The sequence below is a fragment of the Microtus oregoni genome, unplaced genomic scaffold (genome assembly GCF_018167655.1).
Source record: "Microtus oregoni isolate MIOR12 unplaced genomic scaffold, Mior012 000063F_ref0000156, whole genome shotgun sequence".
Taxonomy (NCBI): domain Eukaryota; kingdom Metazoa; phylum Chordata; class Mammalia; order Rodentia; family Cricetidae; genus Microtus; species Microtus oregoni.
The window spans coordinates 201431-211829 of NW_024543873.1; the positions used below are offsets into that span (position 1 = coordinate 201431).

The following is a 10399-nucleotide window of genomic DNA, read 5'->3' on the forward strand; positions in this document are numbered from 1 at the left end:
GCATCAGGAGTGTGAAGCCATTGTCCAGTCTGTCATTCATATTAGGACCTGCTGGGAGCTTCTACAGTCTTGTGCCCAATGATAGCCCTCTTGGCATTTAGGGCATTAGGTCTTTGGATGAGCCCTAGGGCAATCCCTATGTAAATGGTCAGACTGTCCACATCTGCAGCAAGTATGGTCTGGTGGGGCATAATTGTCATCCTTGTCAAGTTTGGTGTTAACCAAGGCATTGATGGAAGCTATAAGAGCTGAAATGGGCCCATTCTGTGTGTCAAAATCTCAGGCAGCATAGACTCACTTAGGAATATTTTCATTTTTAACAGGTATGATGACATTACAGATGACAGTGTTGAGCCCCCCCCCCACCCGCAAAGTTAGCCGTTTAGTGAGGATATCCTTGGTAGGGCAAGATGGGATGCAGTTTTCAACAGCATTGGTGACACAGGTAAAAAATTCAGGAAATGGTTCTGCAGCCTGTTGGACAAGATTGCAGAAATACTTTTTTTAAAGACTTATTTATTATGCATACAATGTTCTGTTAACATATATACACCAGAAGAGGCACCAGATCTCATTATAGATGGCTGTGAGCCACTTTACACTGTCCTCTGTAGAAGGAACAGCGGCTATGTCCCGCCACCCGGCTAGCTTTACACCCAAAATATTTACATGGAAACTGTATTCTTTTATTTTTTTATTTTTTTTAAGATGTAATGATATAAAATTTATTTTTTTTTTTTATTGCGAAAAGAAGAAAAAAAACATAAACAAAAAACAAGTTTCCACCTCCTCCCAGGCTCCCATTTCCTTTCCCTTCCTCCCACCCTTCTCCCCCTCCTCCCACCCTTCTCCCCCTCCCCCCACTCATCTCCCCCTCCCCCCACTCCTCTCCCCCTCCCTCTCCAGTCCACAGAGCAGTCCGGGTTCCCTGCCCTGTGTTAAGTCCTAGGTCCTCCCCCCTTCGTCCATATCTAGGAAGGTGAACATCCAAACTGGCTAGGCTCCCACAAAGCCAGCACATTAAGTAGGATCAAAACACCCTGCCATTGTCCTTGGTGTCTCATCAGCCCTCATTGTTCGCCATGTTCAGAGAGTCCGGTTTTATCCCATGCTTTTTCAGTCACAGTCCAGCTGGCCTTGGTGAGCTCCCCGTAGATCAGCTGTACTGTCTCAGTGGGTGGATGCACGCCTCGTGGTCCCGAATTCTTTGCTCATGTTCTCCCTCTTTCTGCTCCTCCTTGGGACCTTGGGAGCTCAGTCCAGTGCTCCTGTGTGGGTCTCTGTCTCTATCTCTATCCATCACCAGATGAAGATTCTATGATGATATGCAAGATATTCGTCAGTATTGCTCTAGGATAGGGTCATTTCAGGTTCCCTATTTTCAGCTGCCCAAGGAACTAACTGGGAACCTCATCTTGGGCACTAGGGAGCCCCTCTAGGGTCAAGTCTCTTGCCCACCCTAAAGTGGCTCCCTTACCTAAGAACTATGGTTCCGTGCTCCCCTATCCACCTTTCCTTTATCCCAATTCTCCTGTTTCCCCAGGTCCCCCCTACTTCCCTTCTACCTTTTCTCTCCCCATCTCCCCTTACCCCCATCCCACCCCACCCCCAAGATCCCATTTTCTCCCTGGAAATTCGGTCTACTTCCCTTAGCCAAGAGGACAACTATATGTTTTTCCTTGGGTTCACCTTCTTATTTAGCTTCTTTGGGATCACCAATTGTAGACTCCGTGACCCTTGTTTATGGCTAGAAACCAATTATGAGTGAGTACATCCCATATTCATCTTTTTGGATCTGGGACACCTCACTCAGGATAGTGTTTTCTATTTCCATCCATTTGCATGCAAAATTCGAGAAGTCATTGTTTTTTACCGCAGCGTAGTACTCTAGCGTGTATATATTCCATACTTTCTTCATCCATTCTTCCATTGAAGGGCATCTAGGTTGTTTCCAGGTTCTGGCTATTACAAATAATACTGCTATGAACATAGTTGAACAAATGCTTTTGTCATTTGATAGAGCATCTCTTGGGTATATTCCCAAGAGTGGTATTGCTGGGTCCAGGGGTAAGTTGATCCCGAATTTCCCAAGAAACCGAAACACTGACTTCAACAGTGGTTGCACAAGATTGCATTCCCACCAGCAATGGATGAGGGTACCCGTTTCTCCACAGCCTCTCCAGCAAAGGTTATCCTTGGTGTTTTTGACTTTAGCCATTCTGACAGGTGTAAGATGATATCTCAAAGTTGTTTTGATTTGCATTTCCCTGATTGCTAAGGAAGTTGAGCACGACCTTAAGTGTCTTTTGGCCATTTGAACTTCTTCTGTTGAGAATTCTCTGTTCAGTTCAGTGCCCCATTTTTTAATTGGGTTAATTAGCATTTTAAAGTCTAGTTTCTTGAGTTCTCTATATATTTTGGAGATCAGACCTTTGTCTGTTGCGGGGTTGGTGAAGATCTTCTCCCAGTCAGTAGGTTGCCTTTGTGTCTTAGTGACCATGTCCTTTGCTTTACAGAAACTTCTCAGTTTAAGTAGGTCCCATTTATTCAATGTTGCCCTTAATGTCTGTGCTTCTGGGGTTATACATAGGAAGCGATCTCCTGTGCCCATCTGTTGTAGGGTATTTCCCACTTTCTCTTCTATCAGGTTCAGTGTGTTCGGGCTGATATTGAGGTCTTTAATCCATTTGGACTTGAGTTTTGTGCACGGTGAGAGATATGGGTCTATTTTCATTCTTCTACAGGTTGACATCCAGTTGTGCCAGCACCATTTGTTGAAGATGCTTTCTTTCTTCCATTGTATACTTTTAGCTCCTTTATCGAAAATGAGGTGTTCATAGGTTTGTGGGATAAAATCTGGGTCTTCTATACGATTCCATTGGTCGACTTCTCTGTTTTTATGCCAGTACCACACTGTTTTCATTACTGTAGCTCTGTAATAGAGTTTGAAGTCAGGGATGGTAATGCCTCCAGAAGATCCTTTATTGTATAGGATTGTTTTGGCTATCCTGGGTTTTTTGTTTTTCCATATAAAGTTGATTATTGTCCTCTCCAGATCTGTGAAGAATTTTGATGGGATCTTGATGGGGATTGCATTGAATCTATAAATTGCCTTTGGTAGAATTGCCATTTTTACTATGTTGATCCTCCCAATCCAAGAGAAAGGGAGGTCCATCCATTTTTTTGGTATCCTCTTCAATTTCTTTCTTCAATGCCTTAAAGTTCTTGTCAAATAGATCTTTCACTTCCTTGGTTAGATTTACCCCAAGATATTTTATGCTGTTTGTGGCTATCGTGAATGGTGAAGCTTCTCTGATTTCCCTCTCTGCTTCCATATCCTTTGTGTATAAGAGGGCGACTGATTTTTTGGAGTTGATCTTGTATTCTGCCACATTACTAAAGCTGTTTATCAGCTGTATAAGTTCTTTGGTGGAGTTTTTGGGGTCGCTTATGTACACTATCATATCATCTGCAAATAACGAAAGTTTCACTTCTTCCTTTCCAATTCGAATCCCCTTGATCCAATTATGTTGTCTTATTGCTATTGCTAGAACTTCAAGCACTATATTGAAGAGGTATGGCGAGAGTGGACAGCCTTGCCGTGTTCCTGAGTTAAGTGGGATGGCTTTGAGTTTCTCTCCGTTTAATTTGATGTTAGCTGTTGGCTTGCTGTATATAGCTTTTATTATATTTAGGTAGGACCCTTGTATCCCTAAACTCTCCAAGACTTTTAACATAAATGGATGTTGAATTTTGTCAAATGCTCTTTCAGCATCTAATGAAATGATCATATGGTTTTTTTCTTTCAGTTTATTTATATGCTGGATTACATTGATAGGTTTTCGTATGTTGAACCAGCCCTGCATCTCTGGGCTGAAGCCTACTTGATCATAATGGATAATTTTTCGGATGTGTTCTTGGATTCGATTTGCCAGTATTTTGTTGAGGATTTTTGCGTCGATATTCATGAGTGAGATTGGCCTGTAGTTCTCTTTCCTGGTTGAGTCTTTGAGTGGTTTTGGTATCAGAGTAATTGTGGCTTCATAAAAGGAATTTGGTAATGACCCTTCTGTTTCTATATTGTGGAATACATTAAGGAGTATAGGTATTAGGTCTTCTTGGAAGTTCTGGTAGAATTCTGCATTGAAACCATCTGGTCCTGGGCTTTTTTTGGTAGGGAGGTTTTTGGTAACAGCTTCTAATTCTTCGCGACTTACAGGTCTGTTTAGATTGTTCACCTGGTCCTGGTTTAGTTTTGGTAAATGGTATTTATCTAAAAAAGCGTCCATTTCTTTTACATTTTCCAGTTTTGTGGCATACAGGCTTTTGTAGTAAGATCTAATGACTCTCTGAATTTCCTCTGTGTCTGTGGTTATGTCCGCCTTTTCATTTCTGATCTTATTAATTTGCGTGTTCTCACTCTGTCGTTTGATTAGTTTGGATAGGGGTTTATCAATCTTGTTGATTTTCTCCAGGAACCAGCTTTTTGTTTCATTGATTCTTTGGATTGTTTTCTGTGTTTCTATTTTGTTGATTTCAGCCCTCAATTTGATTATTTCCAGTCTTCTACTCCTCCTAGGTGAGTCTGCTTCTTTTTTTTTCTAGAGCTTTCAAGTGGGCTGTTAAGTCTCAAATATGTGCTTTCTCTGTTTTCTTTAGGTGGGCACTTTGTGCTATGAACTTTCCTCTCAGGACTGCTTTCATAGTGTCCCATAAGTTCGAGTATGTTGTTTCTTTATTTTCATTGAATTCAAGGAAGACTTTAATTTCTTTCTTTATTTCTTCCTTAATCCAGGTATGGTTCAGTAGTTGACTGTTCAGTTTCCATGAGTTTGTAGGCTTTCTGGGGGTAGCATTGTTGTTGAATTCTAACTTTAATCCATGGTGATCTGATAAGACACAGGTGGTTACTAATATTTTTTTGTAACTGTGTAAGTTAGCTTTGTTACCAAGTATGTGGTCAATTTTAGAGAAGGTTCCATGAGCTGCAGAGAAGAAGGTATATTCTTTCCTCTTTGGGTGGAATAATCTATAGATGTCTGTTAAGTCCATTTGCTTCATTAGCTCCATTAATTCTCTTATTTCCCTGTTAGGTTTCTGTCTGATTGACCTGTCCATTTGTGAGAGAGGAGTGTTGAAGTTCCTACTATTAGCGTGTGCAGTTTGATGACTGGCTTGAGTTTTACTAATGTTTCTTTTACGTACGTGGGTGCTTTTATATTAGGGGCATAGATATTCAGGATTGAGACTCCTTCCTGATGAATTGTTCCTGTTATGAGTATAAAATGTCCCTCTCCATTTCTTCTGATTGATTTAAGTTTGAAGTCAACTTTGTTAGAAATTAGTATGGCCACACCTGCTTGTTTCTTAGGTCCATTTGCTTGATAAGCCTTTTCCCAGCCCCTTACTCTGAGTAGGTGCCTGTCTTTGTGGTTGAGGTGTGTTTCTTGTAGACAGCAGAATGTTGGATCCTGTTTTCTTATCCAATCTCTTAGCCTGTGCCTTTTTATAGGTGAGTTGAGCCCATTGATATTAAGTGATATTAATGACCAGTGGTTGTTAACTCCGGTCACTTTTTTAGTAGTAGGGTTTGTGTTTTCCTTCTTTGATTTGCACTGGTGAAGAGTCTCTAGATATCTGAGTTATTGTGGTCATTGTTGGACTCCTTGGTTAGTGATTTTCCTTCTATTATTTTCTGTAAGGCTGGCTTTGTGGCTACGTATTGTTTAAATTTGTTTTTTTCCTGGAAAATTTTGTTTTCTCCATTTATAGTGAATGAAAGTTTGGCTGGATATAGTAGTCTGGGCTTGCATCCGTGGTCTCTTAGTTTTTGGAGAACATCTATCCAGGACCTTCTGGCTTTCATGGTTTCCATAGAGAAGTCAGGTGTAAGTCTGATAGGTTTACCTTTATAAGTAACTTGGCCTTTTTCCTTTGCGGCTCTTAATATTTTTTCTTTATTCTGTATATTTTGTGTTTTGATTATTATATGGCGAGGGGATGTTTTCTTTTGATCCAGCCTCTTTGGTGTTCTGTATGCTTCTTGAACCTTCATAGGTACATCTGTCTTCAGGTTGGGAAAGTTTTCTTCTATAATTTTATTAAGTATATTTTCTGTACCGTTGAGCTGCATTTCTTCTCCTTCTTCTACTCCAATTATTCTTAGGTTTGGTCTTTTTATTGTGTCCCATATTTCCTGAATGTTTTGTGATGAGAGTTTGTTGGACTTGCTGTTTTCTTTGATCAGAGTGTTTATTTTCTCTATGTTATCCTCAGAATCTGAGATTCTTTCTTCTATCTCTTGTATTCTGCTGGTTATACTTGATTCTGTAGTCTCTATTCGTTTACCTAGATTTTCCATGTCCAGTCGGCCCTCTGTTTGTGTTTTCTTCTTTGCCTCCATTTCAGTTTTCAAGTCATGAACTGTTTCCATTATCTGCTTGATTGTTTTTCCTTGGTTTCCTAGGGTATCATTCACTGATTTACTCAATTCCTCGAACTTTCTATTATACTTCTCATCCATTTCTATAAGGGCATTTTTTATATGCTGTTTAAGGGTGTCAATCACTTTCATGAAGTCCGTTTTTTTCTACTTCTTCTTGATTAAGGTGTTCATGTCCTCCTGTTGTGGGGTCACTGGCTTCTGGTGGTTTCGTGTTGTTTTTCAGATTGTTGGGAGAATTCCTGCATTGGCATCTGCCCATCTCTTCCTCCCAATACTCCCCTTTGGATCTTCTTTTACAGGATCAGGTCTTCTTGCCCACTGATGTACCTTCCCAGTGATGTCACTCCCCAGAGATGTTTCTCCACAATGATGTTTCACTCGGTGCCCAGAGGTGCCCAGATCGAAACTCCGCGCTTCTTGGTTAGCTCGCGAACAAAGGGCCCACCCCGCTCGCTGCGGGCAGGCTATGGGAACAAAGGAGCTACCGGCCACCCCTTTGTCCTCCCGGTTCGGATTCGGTCCCAGCGTCCTAGCAGGCTGGGCAGGGAGGCCACTGTATTCTTTTAAACACTGCTTGGCCCATTAGCTCTAGCCTCTTAATGGCTAATTCTCACATCTTGATTAACCCATTTCTAATAATCTGGGCAGCACCATGAGGGGATGGCTTACCAGGAAGGATCTTAACCTGCGTCCATCTTGGAGAGGAGAGCTATAGCGTCTGTCTCACTGCCTTCTTTCTCCCAGCATTCTGTTCTGTCTTCCCTGCCTACCTAATTTTCTGTCCTATCAAAGGGCCAAGGCAGTTTCTTTATTAAGCAATGAAAGTAACACATAGACAGATGACTCTCCTCCTCAGTCCTCGGGTGTACAAAGTTTGAGGGCCTTGAAGGCTAGGTCAGACACTTATTGGAAATAGAGATGTAAGCCAATCATGGATTGTGAGGCAGGGTCAGTGTATTGTCCACTGCCAGTAAGCATGTCAAAGGTGACATTAAGTACAAATTTCAAATTTGTATGGGCTTGGGTCTCTGCTGCATCAGACCCATTGGAGGAAAACTGAGGGGTCAAGAATAGCCTTTAACATGGAGTCCCAATTGTCATCGGTTTGAAGCTGCATGGGCCATTGTCTGAGTACTTGCTTAAAGTAACAAGAATCAGGGATTATCTGTCACCCTTGCATGCCCCTGCATGGCTCCCAGCCTGTTCCTGGCCCTGCTACCACTGGGAGAGCTCATAGATGACAAGGACAACATTGCTGGGGCCTCCAGACTCCACAGGAATGGGATGCACTCAGAAGCACTCAAGCTTATCGAAAATGGACTAGAACCACAGATATTGGATCTGGCACTGACCCTCCTCATTCATTCATATTGTAACAAACACAGGTGCTTGGCCTTGCCCTGGGCGTTGAAAGTGAGGACATATTCATCACATCTTGTCTCACTGTGACATATTAGGAAGACACCAAGGGAGCCAGTGCCTCCTTCCAGCACCACCTGGGCAGCCTTGAGTCGAGAGAGCATGCCATGGAACCAAGGATATCCTGAGAGGGGCTGATCCCCCTCAGCACCTTCTGATTCCCCCTGGAATAGGAATGACCCTGTAGCTACTTCTGGAGTATCCAGGGGAGGGGAGGGGAGAGGATTGAGAGGGGATAAACTGTCCCTGCTGGGGTCTCCTCCTCAATGGGAATGTGAGGGGGCAATTTCGGAGGAAGCAGTTCCATTGAGTCAAAGTGGGAAGCAGCAATGGAGGCAGAACTGGGTGGGGGGGGGAGGATGCTGATGACTGGTTGGAAAGGCCCCTATAAGCTCCCTGCTACAAGCGTTTGTTACTCTTGCTGGGTCCCAGCAGCAGATCCTAGCTGGGCAGACTCTCTGAATGATTCAGCCAGGCTGTCTGTGTTATCCTTTGTGAGGGAGGAGGTCCCAGGGGCCACAGGAAGGGTCATAGAATGGGGTTGATAGCAAGGCAGAGTCCTGAGCTTAGGCACTCCTGGATGTCAGATACTCAGGCCTTTACATGAAGTACATCAGTTAGTTGTCTCCAGAATATACTCTGAAGGGCCTTCTACCTTAATCACAAGCATATTCTCCCTGTTAGGCATCTCTATGGCAGTGGCTGTGCAGATATCAGTGACAGTAGAACAGGGAATGCTGAGTCATGGCTGGGATGCCTTGGGTGGTATAAAGAACTCCAAGCAACTTCTTCCTTTTTCATTTCCTTCACTTCTGAGCATTAGGTGACACTTCTGTCACTGAGGATGCCCTCTTCCCCCTGAGGTCAGCCCAGCCGCCTTTTCTCCATGACCCACTCTTGCTGGGTCAGGGGCAGCTTCTTCAGCCCCCATAAAACTGAGCAGCTCTTCTCTCTGTACCATTCCTGCTCCATCTTTCAAGGTTCTCCCTCAACGACTCAGTCCATCTCTCCCAGAGGACGTGCCATCACTAGTCAATACCCTACCAACTGTCCCAGCACAACCAAGGAGTGGGAGCTGCTGTTTTCACCTAGGACTGGAGGGTCTGATGTGGTCTCCAAGGCCTAATTGGGGAGGAAGAGTCAGTGACTCCTTGCAACTGCAGGGTGCTTGGTACAGAACCTCTGACTGAGTCACCCACTGAATGGAGGGAAAAGCATTTCTTGAGCTTTGACTTTGAGGACATTGTAGAGGAGGAAGAGACTGAGGAAGGAGGGGGACCAGCTAAGTCCTCAGAAGATAGAGATGGGCCCAACACAGCCAGGGACCCTCCTACCCTGCAGCTGTCAAGGGACAAGTCATGTGGTGGTGCAATCGCCACACCAGGGCTCAATGGGGCCAAGACAGGTAGGGAGAGTCAGCCCGAGGCCCAGGCCACCTCAGCTTTGAACTGTAGGAATAGCTCAGCAAAATGGCCAGAAAAGGCAGCTTCTGCTCCAGGCTCTGCATATTGTGTGTGGGAGACCAGGTAGAGGCAAAAAGAGTAGGCAAGATCCAGGGCAGCAGCCCTCACATGGAACTCACAGACCTCTTACCAACTTGGGGGAGGGAGTGGTGGCAACACTGGTGGAGAAGGAAGACCCCATCCTCTGGGGACAGGACACCAATCATGATGGACCCCAGGAGGAGCCTGTGAGGAGGGGCAGCAAAGAAGAAAATGACCAGAAGACACAGGGTGAGCAGGAACAACTGCATCTCAGCCAAACTAGTGGAAGTAGCAGTCATCTACTTCCAATCCCAGAACGTTCCAATCCCAGAAGGGAAAGGGGATTCAACCACAGTCGAACATTCAAAGCCTTTCCATGAATTAAGAGACTGGCCACCGCCCTGATGGCTCTTAGCTGGTGGTCACATAACCGGATGTTACGGGAGAGAAGTGGATAGAAAAGGTCCAAAAGTCCACACTCTGAAGAGCAGTCGGAACTCCCCATTAAAGCAAGAGAACCTTCAGATAATCCCAGAGAATGGCCCTGGGCAAAAGTCATCAGTTGCTCTCAGTCCTCGAAGGAGGGAGTCCGCATGAAGACAAGGACAAGGACAGATGGGAAGGGGAAAGTAGTGTTTGCAGACCCAACGGAGAGTGCTGCTTGTGGTGAGGGACTTGTGTGATTTGTTAAGCCACAACCATACACTCACACAGTGTCTCCAGGCAAAAGGACCAGTTGGAGGGTCGTTTATTGGTTCTACCTCCTGGGTGATCAGCACTTCTGTGGAGGTAACAGGATCAACCCTGTCACGATGGAGAGTTCCTAACCAGGAAGACAAACAGGGGAAAGCAAGGAAATGGAAAGCAAAAGAAGGGCTCAACTCACCGAAAACAGCCAAAGGGGGTAAACTCAAGACCCTGGCTGGTGGAGAGTCACTCTGGGAATGGCAGTGAGAGCAGCAAACAAGAAAGAAAATGCCCAAAATGAGTATTAGGAGAACCCAAAAGGCAAGCAAAAGGAAAAGGTTCATCTACGCTGGGTGCCAGTTGT

The 10399-nt window shown here is 44.3% G+C and overlaps 1 pseudogene; it reads right to left on the reverse strand.

Moving 5' to 3' along the window:
- Positions 1-7606: 7606 nt before the first annotated feature.
- LOC121439869 lies at positions 7607-9533 on the reverse strand (annotated as a pseudogene).
- Between the last annotated feature and the right edge of the window lie 866 nt (positions 9534-10399).